A 14000-nucleotide genomic window follows, 5' to 3' on the forward strand; every position below is an offset into this window, starting at 1 on the left:
ACTGTTGTCTCACCAAGCAGCGCGGGGAAGAATATCTGTCAGTATTTACAAGGTGATTTGCCAAGTCGTTATGAGTGCAAGGACGCAACCTGCTCTGAAAACAAATTCAACGCTGACCTTCCGGCATCGAGTGTATTCAGGGCTGATTCATTTGGCAGTTACTGGCCACACACACGGCACACCACAGCTTGTATAATCAAGCCTGTGCTTGAGTTTGAGCTCTTTAAATGACAGGTGTTATGATCAGGTGAGAACTTCTCGCTGCCTTGGACTTTTATGGGACGGTTAAATCAACTAACAATCGAGACCGAGCTTTCCAAAGTTCATTCAAATCAATTTCACCATTAACACAGCAATGATTGATGCGGGATTAAAAAACAAAATCAATGGGTTCCACTGAAGATGCAGCAAATAATTTGTCTGCATCCAGATTGACGCTGGGGGATGTTTTTACTTCTGCTTTTGTTCGTCTTACTTCTTATTTTGATTGAACACTGGTCCACCTTGCCCTGATTTTTGTGCCAATGCGAGAACCTATTTTTAGTCCACCACAGACTAAACTTTATTTAAAATAATATATAGCCTATATATATATATATATATATTTAAATTTTATATATATATATATATATATATATATATATATATATTATATATATATATATAAACAAATATATATAAATATATATTATATATATATATATATATATATAATTTTTATTTTATATATATATATATATATATATATATATATATATATATATTAGTTATTTAAATAATTACAAATGTTGTTTATCATAGCATAGTTAGTTATTTAAATAATTAATTGTGTTCTACATTGTGTGTAATTACAGAAAGAAAAAAAAGTTTCAAAAAACATTAATTTACCAAACAGAACCCAGGCTTGAATAATTCTCTGAAAGGTTATAAAGTAAGTTGTTAAAGTGAAAAGCACAATGTTATACACTGCAGTTGACTATAATATCATCTAATCCAATAAGATGTAGAATGAAACCCCGTAGAGCCATTTCGACTATGAGACGCGCCAGGGCTGTGCGCGTTAACTGCTCTCCAGTCATTCATATGTATCAGCATGAGTGAATTTCCAATAAATTCAAATCATCTTTAAATGAACCGCACTGATCAGTGCCCGGTTTCGGAGGAAGTGTGATTATAAACTCAAACCCTATGCATTTGGGATTGTCTGCACTAAACTTGTACTGGATTCGACAGATTCTGCACCCGAGACCCATTTCCTACAGCCCACATTTCTCATAATCAGCTCATTACACTACAAACATTTGTTGTTGTGAGAACAACAAAGACATGCAAACAGAGCTTAAACAAGATCCGTCTAAAGATCGCAAATTAAACTAATTCCTAGATATGAACATCTTCTCACAGGCCTAACCCATATCCTGTCGGGAAAACAACAAACATCCTGGGCAGAAACGTGTGGCTGACACTCTAACCCTGAGCAAAGTTCAGTTTTTTCCTCTTCGCAGCCACAGACATCTAGGGGTCTGGGTGTGCTTGAGAGAGCACAGTGTGAGATCCCTTCAAACCTCAACAGCACAAACAGGCCCTGACAGATTTGCTCTCCCTAATTCGTGGTAAGAAAAACAGCACAAGTATAAAAGAGATATTCTATGTGCTCTGAATAAGCACAAACACAGTCGCAACGAAAGAAAAAAAAAGCATCCAACAATAGTCATTTCTAATGGAAGAAGAGAGTGGGTGAGACTGTTCCGTTTCAATTCACTGATACCGCTAATGGCTTCTTAGCGGTTCCATGAAATCAAGCAGCTGTCAAGGCGATGCATCAGGAACAGGGAGGAAGAGGCGGCATTCCCACAAGAGAAAAGCATCACGTCAGGATGTTTGGCTAAACATCTGCTCCCCTGCTCTCATGGCTTTAGCAGCAGCACATACTCAGACAAAGAGATGGGAGGTGGAAACACTGACTTCTCCATTTGAGGCATTCTGTAAAAACAACAGCCTGCTCCATGCATAATGACTAGGGCACTGGGCTAGATGAGACAGAGCCCTACTGATACAAAACAGACAGTTCAGCCATTTAACCAGCTTATGGCAAGCCTGAGGGTTTTGCATTGCTGATCGCTAATTGTAAAAAGTTCATGACAAGCATAACAGAAACTTTTAAATATGTAGGCTAACACTTTCTTTTTGAAGCTGAAGTGGACTATTCATTCACAAACCACAACTAATTTATTGAGGTAAAACTATCATTACTTCTTACACATTAGGAGGTCAACTGTAAAGTAAAACACTGTATGTGTGGACTGTGGAGGCTATACGTGCACAAATAAAACATAGCATATAGGCTGTATACAAAAGTAATTACATGCATAAGTAAGATAGCCACAAGAACATAGGCTAAGTCTTCTAAATGAGGAAATGATTGTACAGTGAGACCATAATTATTAACCTCGTGAGCTATAAATTCATGTGACGAACTCAAATAGGTCTGATTTCCTAATTCAGAAAGGATCAAAATACGATTCAGGTCATTCGAGGAAAAATCTCTGAAATGAATGTGAAACCTCGTTTACTGATTCATCCTTTACAACAGTAAGTACCTAAATCCCCTCATGGAAATTCTGAAATTTCTAAACTGTGAGGTTCATTGTAAAATATCTCAATTTGAAACAAAGAAAATACAATAAACAGTTCACCTCACTAAATGACATCATTACATGCTGATGTCATTCATTCCACCTGTAAACACCGAATCATTAAACATCGCGTATAATTCTCAAGACCACATCAAATGTTTGTTTTTATTCACCCAGAGTCATTCCAACACCAAACCTACCCTCAAAACAGAGTTTTACATTAATGTCAAGCGAGATAACAAATTCGACGCCTTCTGTGCAAAACATCACATTTTACTTAAACTTCACATGACGTCACCGCTACCACATAAGACATTTCTAAACTTTCTGCCTGTAACGACATGTGCAGGTCGAGTCCTAAGATTACACAGATCCGCCAGTTAAAATTAACCAAGATGGCGTGAGGCTTGTTGTTTAGAGGGCAGAAAAAATGGAGGATATTGTAATATACACAAAGGGATAAATTTCAACAACTCGGCCAGGCGGCAGCTGCTGCTCTTTAAGGAAGCAACAAAGATAAGAGCAACGCGAAGCTCCAACTCAACACCAGCGACCCACTCCGACTAAGCAGGCGATTTTCTCGTCGAAAACACATAACTATGTGCTTTTAACGATTTATATCAAAAGGAATTGTAAAGTAAATGCTTTATAGTGTTGTTTAAATGAAGAGCTGTTAGCTTTTGCCATCATCTGAGAGACGGACATTAAACAGACCAAAGGTAGCTTCAGCTCCTCCAAGTGACTCTCCCGCATCGCCCTTTTCAAATAAGCCCTCTAAAATCAAATATTGCATTTTTACGTACCAAAATGAACGATGGGGAAGCGTTTGCTCCTTAGAAACATGTTTGGATACATTCAGGAGTGCTTACAAATAGTTTACATTTAAAAAACGTAACAGTTAAAGCGCACGCGAGGGGGCACAAAGGCAGATTCCTATTATGAAGTCACAACCCCCGCGCGCAACATTGTGTCCACTCGTAAAGTTTTGCTATATTTGCAGTCGTATCGGAATATTTCTCTCGATCGGCTCTTCTCGACAACGCCGTTGAAACGGTTTCGACAAGTTTTGCGCTTTTTACGCTGAAGGGACGCGCGTAGCCAACCTAAAGAAACTATCGAGTTAGCAACCCTCGCTAAGAAATCAAGCCAGCCAGCGACACAACATTGATTCTCCAATGAAATAACTGATCCAGCTCTCAATAAATTCAAAACTTACCCTTACTTTTGACACTTCGTGTAATTCCGTCTCGATCGGGTTCGAAGTATCACTTCAGGTAACGTTGCTCTTTGTTTTCCTTTTTCGATTTGCTTTTGGAAGAGGCCAGTGTAGCAGGAGATGATGAAGAAGGGAATTGGGCAGTAATTGAGTCTCGGTGTGTGTGAGTGAGTGAGTGACTGCGTGTGTGAGTGTGTTTGTGTGTGTGTGTGTTAGTTACGAACAGCAGATTGAAGGAGAGTCCTTTCAAGGTTTATTCTGCCTCACTTCAAGGAATCAAAGTGACGTCAGCGGACAATAATTAAACGATAAAACTTTTATTCGCAGCGAATAGACAAAAGTATGTAAGTGTCCGAAATATGCACGTTGCGCTGTATTTTCAGCATCGTTAGTAATTCTAAAACATATGTCAATGACATAGATCCGAAAACGCTGCAAGGCTGTTTTTTTTAATGCTAAAGGTTGTCATGCTTTTTTTTTTCCTTTTCTTTTTTGAAGACGATTTCAGAAGTGTTATCTGTTCATAGTAATTATTGGTATTATGAATTGACAATATTTACATAATGGCTGAGCATTGTTTTGAATTTGCGTGGTGGTGGTGGGGGGGGATGTCATTTGTAATCAAGTTAATTCATCATTTATCAAAATTGGCACATAGTGTGTAAAAGTTCAAAGCAGCACATGTTAATGAGATTGTGCTTTCAAATGAATTTGAAGACATAAGTACAATAGCAGTGGAAATCTGATAATATGGTGTCCAGTGAAATGGAAATTTAATTCTAAGATTGGTTACTTGTCATTCAAAAGCTGTCAGATAAACCACAAGACAGCGACGCATGATCAAACTTGATTGCATTTGTCTCCAGTTACCTCAATAGCTAAATTCAGGGATTATGGATTAACCCAGCTAATCTGACCCTATTTCCCCTCAAATCATCAGGGGAGTGAGACAAGGTGATAACGTTCCGATTTGACAACAGAATTTCCGTAATCCAAAAGATACTGGCATCGTATGAGCTGATGTCGTCTCGCATTGAAAGGAGGGGGAAAAAAAGAGGATCTGCCCCCGTGACGCTCAGGAGGAACAGAAAATAAAAGGCAGAATAATTGGAACTGTTACTTTTAGGATGACGCTCATTGATCTCTCATTTGAATTGCACTTGCGGGCAAAGCGAGAGGCATCAGAATGGCCCTTTGCAGCGGGAGCCGAGCTGGGCACCACGAGGCAGACAGCCATCTGTGCCTAATTGTGTGCTTTTTCTCCCTGCCGCTGCACTCACAATCAGCAACAGGCTGAGGGGGGCCCTCTGACCTAGACTGGGACAGGGGGGTGGCATGGGGTGAGGGATGAAGGGGGTGGGAGATTATTTCATTGAGCAAGAAAACAACAACGGGGGGGCAAGGAGGGACACGCTGCCACTCCTTAGTGGGAGAGGGACTAGAGGAGGAGGGGAGAGAGGGGCAACTCTTTCGGGAGTTTAGCTTCACGCTTCAGATTATGCCTGACTTGCTTGCGTTGTGCGTTGAGGTTTTACTTAGACGGAGACGTTAACAGAAATCTCTTTTTAGCTGTAAAGCTGCTTTTCTTAATGAGAAGATTTATATCAAAACATATGTGTAATCATATTAAGTTTAATGTATATTAATTAAAAATTCCATTTAATATTTTATGTTATTTTATTGTTCATTTGTTCTCTTTTAATTGGTGATAAACATGTAAAAAAAAAACTGTAGATAACAAACATGTTTACACATAACATCTCCACACTCTGGTGAGTGTTGCAAACAGTCAGGCACATTTTAATAATTTAAGCTTGCACTGTATTTAGAAATTACTAGTGTTATAGTCATGTAACTACAACTGGTGTGCTAATTCTGAATATAATAGGAGACCGTTTGTGAGTTTATCGCTAAGTACCGCTGCTGCTGTCGTTTTAATGTGCATGTAATGAAACTATATTTGAAATTGTTCAAAGGAGAGCCAGTCAGTGGTGTTTTTGAAAGCTTTAGCGAGTATAGAGGGGACACATTCGCTTACCAATTTATGCATGCGTTCATTGATCCTCTCTGACCCCCCTCCTCACCTGTAGAGATGAAGGTGGGTGAAAAGATGCTTATGGAGGGACACAGAGAGGCAGGCAGACCTCCAGGGATCAGTGCTCTGAAGAGTGGGAGGACAAGATGAGGCGATCGTGTGCAAAACGTGCATCTGAACGTGTGTTTATCTGCGATCATCAGACCACCGCGACCACAATAAGAAAGCCATAATTGTGTGTATATGTGTGTGTGCACACATGATGGCAATATTCCTCCCTCTTGAGTGACTATGTGTATAACCTCCTCCCCTCTTCCAGACACACCGGGGTTTGTAATTGTGTTGGTGGTTCTTCATTAGAGCCTGTGTGTGTGTGTGTGTGTGTGTGTGTACGTGTGTGTGTTGGGGGTTGGGACGTGGGTGGGTGGGTGAGGAGCTGAGGCTCTTAGGACTATGAGCTGCGTCATTAACGGAGGCTGGGCCTCTGCATGCAGCCAGAATGTCAGCCGTACCTCGGTCATTTGAAACATAATAAGCACAAGTACAATGAGTGCAATGCAAGCCTGCTGGGGGAGGGGGTAAGTGGAGGGAACACAGCCTGTCTCTTCCATTGGGCTGGGGGTTTTTTTCTTAAGAAGCTTGATTAGAAGATATAATATCCTAGCGACTAATAACTGGTAAAGATGATCTCCCTTGAGACTGATGGAAACCAAATTAATGTGGCGATTTGGATTTAATTGTTATTTTTCTATTAGGCCGCATAAAGACAGAGGAGATGTCCATCTAGAGTGGGAGCTGTGCTTGCAGCTATTGATTTTTTTCTCCCTCTTTTCTTTCTCACCCCTCTCTCTTTCTCTCTCCAACACAGATTTTAATCATCTCAGAACACCACATTCCCTAATACCATTAACAACACTAACCTTCCAGCGCCACAAAAGCATTTAATTTCCAATGACACAAATTTCTCTCCAAGAGACTCAAATAGTGTTTTTACGCAATTTTCTGGCCTTAAGGTTTTGCTTGCTGGAATAATTGAATTGCGATCCTCTCACTTAGTCTTGCATAAAATCACTAGGCAAAGAGCTAATCAGTGCAAAAGAGACAATAGTTTCCTCGGTTTGCCTTATTAGCCTGTTTTAAAAGAGTAAAGAGCATTTTTCTCCCGACTGACTTTGGAGCAACTGATGTTGCGTCGGAAACCGCGTCGGATTGACAATTAGAGTTGAACACCAATGCAACCAGAAATGTATTCAAGCTGTTTGTTCCTCTGTCAGTGCTGCTGTTTGTATCCATAAATAAAAGATGACCTTTAAATGTTTACATAATTTATACAGCTATAAATTCTTAATATATCTGACTGCAAATGAGAGAGTGAGTCGCTTGATTATGGTTCATAGTAGAGTTAAAATACAGGTTGTCTGGTGTGATATATACACACACCCGAGTCAGCAAGGAAAACATTTTTATATTTGACTGGGGCAGAGGCTATCTTCTCTACGTAATCAATGATTAAGCGTACATATAGCTGTTATATCACTGGGAAAATGTTTAGTTATATTTAAAATATATAAAAGCGGTCATTTTGGCTTTAAATTAACATTATTCATATTACAATGCAGCTCAGCAGGTTACGGATTATTACATAATTTATTACCAGAATATAAAATTAAACCCAAATAAAACAGAATTACTCGTCAGTTAGCTGGTAAATGTATCAGGAACTGTAACATTACATAGTTTTGAATAATAGTCTGATCTTGCTGACTTAAGTGATTCAAATCAAACAAATACAAACCGTCTAGTAAAGAAAACTCTCTTAATCAGAGTGTCTTTACTTTGGTGGAAAATTTATGCGGGGTTTACATGTGCCGACACGTAGATTGTCCCTGCATTAATCCACCAAAACAAAAAATGTGATAATAAAATCACTTTTGTGACAGGTGCAGTTGACAGCTGCAACACAATAGCCTGCGTTACAGAACAAAAAAACAAGCAAAATCATTTAAAAAAAGATACAAATTATGCAAAATACAGTTTCAAGGTCATCCAAAAATACTTTCTCATATGGCAATAAATTACATATTGCGCCCTGGTCATGACGCTTCAGTGTGTATAGCGATCATTATCATAATGGCTGCACATAAGCTGACCTTTGACCTATGGATGTAATGTTTCTGCAAAGTTATGAGAACAGATGCTTACCTATTTATTTCTTCTGTTTACTGTAGGTGCATCATCTCTATGTGGGGAAAGTCTTGTTAATATGGCGGCGATGAGGTAAACAGATAGGAAGTGATGGAGTGGCAGATCCTCGGGGGATAACCACATGAGGTGTGACAGACCACTGACATCAGCCCTTGTTCTCTTGCTCGCTCGCTTACTCTCTCCATCTCTCTCTCCCGCACACACACTGATTTCCAGGAAGGGGTCATTAATGTGAGGAGGAAAAAAAACCCTGAATCTAGTCATCGCTTTAAAATGGAGTATCTTCTCATAACGATGCAGTCATTCCTAACGGGTCTGAGTCAGGCTACAGATCTCACAGGAGAACAGCGCAACGAAGGTTTTAATTCCTCCATTTAAGAGACAAAATACATAATAGTTTTACATTTTATTTGAGAGTAACTCCCTTAAGTGGTAGCAGAGTTCATCTTAACCTGGCCAATAAACTGATAAAAATGATCCGCTTTTCGTTCTCTACACACCAGCCCTCTATATAAAACTACAGCAGTGGTTCTAACATCCGTACAGTAGTTAAATGTTCACATTTAACAGTCGTAATTGACATTTTCCCTCGCTCCCTTCAGCAATGATATATCAAAGAGTGCATCAGCCGCCGGAGGAGGAGAGAAAACATTAGGAGGATTAATAAAGGGGGGAGGGAAATAGATTGAGCGTTCACCAAGATCAGTAAAATAGGATCTGTCAAGCAACCCTGCAACATCCATCCTTTGGAGAGGAAAAAAAAGACAGAGGTACATTTTCATGGATGGAAGGAAGGAAAAACAGAGGCCAGCCTATGCGGCTGATCAATTTCCCGAGATTAGCTTTCAGCGGCTGTGCCTGCTTCCATTTGTAAAGATAATATTATTTAATAACCCTTTTGGGTGACTATTTAAATTATCATACTGCCTACAGTGCAAGGCGCTAATGGAAATATTTAACATAAATTCCCTTTAAAAAATGAGGCCTTAAACAACAGTTGTAAGAATTATTCTGAAATTAAAGGAGTGTGCATAAATGATTCTCCCTGGCCTTGACGTGCTGTTCTCAATTACATTCTGCTCAACTGGAACAATGAAACGATGCTAGCGTGCCGCTTTATCGCGCATATATATGCGCTGTTACGAATGTCATATGGAAGCTATTTATGGCCACTAGCATCGGTGCCAAGGGCATTGAAAACAGGGATGTTAGTGAATCAATTCTGAATGTGCAAAAGAGAAGTGCAACGATAGATCAGGTAAAGCCCAGCCTCTGCGAGGTTAACCGTACCAGGATGTTCTCCACCTGAAAAACGATAGCTTGGCTTTTGTTGTGCGCTTTCAAAGACAGACATCTGACGATCCAAAACGAAGGAAGAAAGAGCCAAAGCTATAAGCTTTCCTTACTTTCCTCAGTCTTACTCATGATCAACTTCTTTTTAATGATCTCCTTTCAAAACACCTTCCTGCGGACCTCCCCTTTCCTGTCTGGCTAACGTTAAATTGCATAATGCCAACTGAACGCTCGCATTTGTTCTCCCTTTCCCTTCTCAGGAAATCTATTTAAATTTTCACGCCAACTGTCAGTCCGCATCAAACCTTGATTTATGCAAAAACAACGTCTGCTTTAATTAGTCATTTCTGCTCAGTGCTGCCTGTGCTCTAGGCGCTGAGCGGGGTCAGACATTCGGAGGAACCTCCTTTTTGAATGATCAAAACTAGGCCATCAGCAACACCGTGATAATAGCCATGTCTCAACACCACAGCAGCATGCGAGAGTGTGTGTTCGAGTGTGTTTTTATCCCCCATGAGCCGTCCATCTCCACTCAGCAGGGTGGTTTTGGGTGGAGCTCGGAGTAATCACAGCAGTCACTGTACACCTGGAGGACTGGAAAATAATAAACAACTAACAGATAGTTTTTCCCATCAGCTCTCTATACTTTCCCAGGCAGAGAGAGAGAGAGAGAGAGAGAGGGAGGAAAAGGAGCAATGTTTACACAGCAATATTACATTAATCAAGACAAAATGATCTCAAATACACCACATTATGCTCCTGTACGGGATTAGCGTCTGTGTTCTTCAAAACGAAAGTAAACTACACCATGTGTTTTTGCTCGTTTCAGATTGCAACACTTCTTGATTACCACAATCGCAATCACGTAGAGCAAACAAAAGTGGCTGAAAGCTTGTGGTAATTTCACAGACTGACATTTCAGATGAAAAATTCACCAGACAGATGCTCAGAAGAGAGCAATTCTCTTGTCAGATGTTGGGGAAGTGCGTGTGAGATGTGAGTAACGACAGTCACATGAATGGGAGGGCACACAGACTTATTCTCACCACCAATTCTATTTTGGGGTCTGTGTGCTGCTTTGCTGACTGAAGTGGCATTGTGTCGTTTGTGAAAGCATGACCCTCTGAGGTGCGTTCATTTGCTGTGAACCTCGGCCAGGAAAAAAGCAGGAGGCTGGAGACCAGGGGAAGGCGTGGGAAAGCGACTAGAGAACGAGCGAACGGTGGAAAAGCCGAGCGATCTGCAGGCATTCCTTTGTGATTACACATCTGTGGAGAAGGAGGCCAGACATTCTTTCAGCCAGTGTCTGAAGCTGCTGACTTCTACCCTCGATCGCTGCGCTGTTGTTGTTTCTTATCTGTAAAAAAAGAAAGAAATGAAACTCAGCTGTAAACGTTTTATTTGGTGACTGGAGACTGTGTTTCCTAATACAGAAGCATGAAGCTCGCTGAATCAGCCCCTTTCAACTTTGTACTCTGATTTAAAGTCTCAAAACTCAAGCTTGTGTCCTTGTTCTTGCAATGAGATATGGTATTTCGGAGTTGAGCACTCATGTTCAGCACTTCCTTCCTCTTATGCAAACATAAACCTTAGAACCCTTCTTTAATCCAGTCATCCACTGGTGGGAGGCAGAACATGACAGCAGACGGACAAGGCAAACACTGGTGGGGGTGGTGCTTGTGTTCCGTCTTTGTTCTGATGCTGACCTCTTCATTAAAGGGCCTTTGTCACCATGTAAGGATTAAGAGTGAAAGAGAGCTCTTCTTCTGCTAGTCAGGGTTAAAATCTGTCTCCTAATAAAATCCTCTTCCATATGTGCACATCAATGCAATGTGGCAGTGATCTTTTATAACATTTGCTTTAAGGATTTCAAAGATGTTTCCTCTCATCCTACTCTTTTAAAAACAGATTTAAGCCAGACAGTGGCGGAGTTTTGTAAAGTAAACCAGTTATTAAATAAAGTAGTTCTTAAGTAACTTATCTCTGGCTATGATCAATGACCCAATTACGGAGAATTAATTTAATATTCTCAAGAAATAAAGTCTAAGGCCTGCTGTTTAATTCATTTAACTGTTCAATCAAAAAATGAATGCAATTGAAAACGCATTTCGTATCAGCTATCAGTCTTCCTAGGCTAAGAAATTGATTTTTTTTTATTTTTTATCTTGCGTGCATGACAAATTGTTTGCCTCAGTTAGTAAAATATATGAAGATAGCCAGTGTATTTTAAGACATTGTAACTTGTAAAGCAACATATTTGTTTGCATTGTTCATTTTTGTCTTATTATCACACTTTGCTATATTTTTAATCACCACAGTGACAGGATAAATGCCATGTGGCTGTGAGTAAACACAAGTGAAACAGTGCCGTCATTACTGTATCAGATGCATGATACCGCCCTCTACTGGACAGGCAAACAAATAGCCAAAGTTGAAGCTATAAAAACCACAATAAATCTTTTACAAATGCCACTTTGTTCATTTTCGTGTTTTATTTATTGGATTTATTTTTTACTTGTATTTACTCTGAATGAAACGTTACAAAATACCAGTATTTATTAGAATTGATTTCACATTACTGGCTTTGTATTCCACCTGCAGTTTTGAGTTTTACAACATAACTATTTTCATTATTCAATGAACTACATTATACAACACTGTGACTAACAACTAACAAAAAATAGGAAAAAAGAGACAAAATCCCAAGAGGAAATACATGTGTAGACAAAATTCTGAATAGAATATATAAATAATAATTAAAATAATCACAAATATTTTTTTATTCAAGGAGTCAATTCACAGCCTGGATTCACTCAGTAAGATCTTAAGTTGTGTTTTCTATTAGAGATTTACTTTTATATAGTGCAGTAAATATACTTTTAGTTTTATACATGCAGTGTAACAAAGATTATGTGATTAGTTTTAAATAGATGTAATGCTTAAATTAATACTAAAAAAATTTTTTTTGCAAACATAAATGATTTTAAAAATATCAAGATGAAATATATATACCGGTATATACAGTATATATATACATATATAAATACAGTTCTTCAATCCCCATTGCAGATCGGGTTTATTGGTAAAATTTACAGACTTTCAGCTGTTTGCAATGAATAAAATCAAACAAAAGTAATTGTTTCAAGTGGTTTCCCCAAATTCAACTGAAAATGCAACTTTTAATGACTTTGAAAATTATTCAACCCCCTGAATAGAATCCCTCACAACAGCACAAATCTGCAAAACAGGTGTTGTCTCAAGCCCACCTGATGCAACTAATCAAGGGCTTCATTAGTTGCACCAGGTGTGCTTGAGCTAGAACACATTAAATACCTGAACTGGCTAGGTTTGTTGAGTGTCACATTTGACTGCATGTTAGACATATGGCTAAGTCAAAAGAATGGTCCAAAAAGTTAAGAGAAGATATCATCGCCCTTCACAAACAAGAACACAAAAAGTGTGAAGGAGTAGGAATAGTGAAGGAACTAAATGTTTCTAGAGACACTGTTGGAGGCATAGTTTGCAAGTTAAAAGTTAAAAGAACACGTTACACTGGACGGGGAAGAAAAAGGAAGCTATCAATGGCTGCAACCAGATCTCTGAGAAGGCAGGTTCAGAAAAACAAGTGACTACAAAAGATCTGCAGCAAGACTTGGTGGCAACAGGCGCTGAGGTTTCAGCATGCACAGTAAGGCACGTACTAAACACATGTGGTTTCTGCCTTGTTCAAATACCCACACTTGCGGTCTTGGCCACTTGAGAGTGCGTGTACGCGACAGGAAGTCAGTGTGCAAGACTGTCCCATGTCTTAAAAATGACAAAGTGCAGTGCAATGCACACTAAACTCTAAAGCGTATACCATCATCCATTATGTTTGGGAACTCATGCGCCCCAAAATCACGAGATGTCGAGGAAAACATTCCACTGTAATTTAAATGAATTAGATACATATAATTTGGTAGTAAAGAAATAGTGTTGCACATTTTATTGGTGCAAAGATGAGTATGGTATGCGTGGGCCTATTTTGCACAACATTTGCAACTGTTTTTATCCCTTAGTTAGAAGCACCACAATTTTAAATTTGTGTCTTCTGTTAGTTACATAGTGACTACTGAATAGACATGTAGAAGTAAAAAAAAAAAAAATGTATGCAAAGTATTGAAAATATAATAAATAAAAGCTTTGTAAACACTTGCATTTTTTGCAGGACTATAAGCATGTCCCATCGAGTAATCAAAAGTTCTACACACACTTGCAGTCTTTACTCCTACTTGAACACTTGGGCCAAATAGAGGAAATACGTCATGTAAGTAGACAAGTGGTCAAGTGCAAAGACCGCAAGTGTGGGTATTTGGACAAGGCATTCCATGCCAGAACTCCACTGCTGACCCAAAAGCAAATGAAAAGGTGGCTCCAATTTACTCAAAATCATATAAATAAGCCACAGAAGTTTTGGGATTCTGTTTTGTGGAGCAATGAAACAAAACTGGAACTTTTCGGTCCTGATCAGTGGAATGTCTGCAGGAAGAAAAATGAAGCATATGCTGAAGAGAACACTCTGCCTACAGTTAAGCATGGTGGGGCTCGGTGATGCTCTGGGGCTGCTTTGCATCCT

The 14000-nt window shown here is 39.3% G+C and overlaps 2 protein-coding genes across 23 annotated transcripts in view; one reads left to right on the forward strand and one right to left on the reverse strand.

Moving 5' to 3' along the window:
• baz2ba (bromodomain adjacent to zinc finger domain, 2Ba) overlaps positions 1–4354 on the reverse strand; it is a gene marked incomplete at its 3' end in the record, with an annotated part of 89356 nt that extends 85002 nt beyond the window's left edge. For 9 of the 21 annotated variants that reach the window (XM_082136654.1, XM_082136648.1, XM_082136653.1 and 6 more), the window contains exon 1: positions 3853–4352. Of the gene's footprint in view, positions 1–3439; positions 3573–3852 lie in introns of those variants that run through there. The other 12 variants (XM_082136664.1, XM_082136655.1, XM_082136658.1 and 9 more) reach the window with 5 other exon arrangements.
• Positions 837–14000, forward strand: part of marchf7 (membrane-associated ring finger (C3HC4) 7) — a 28299-nt gene continuing 15135 nt past the window's right edge. Inside the window, exons 1-2 of one of the 2 annotated variants that reach the window (XM_082136799.1) lie at positions 837–3355; positions 8116–8218. The gene's annotated coding sequence lies outside the window, so the exon portion shown is untranslated. Of the gene's footprint in view, positions 3356–3774; positions 3911–8115; positions 8219–14000 lie in introns of those variants that run through there. The other variant, XM_082136800.1, reaches the window with a different exon arrangement.

This window comes from Leuciscus leuciscus, assembly GCF_965113295.1.
Source record: "Leuciscus leuciscus genome assembly, chromosome: 14".
NCBI lineage: Eukaryota > Metazoa > Chordata > Actinopteri > Cypriniformes > Leuciscidae > Leuciscus > Leuciscus leuciscus.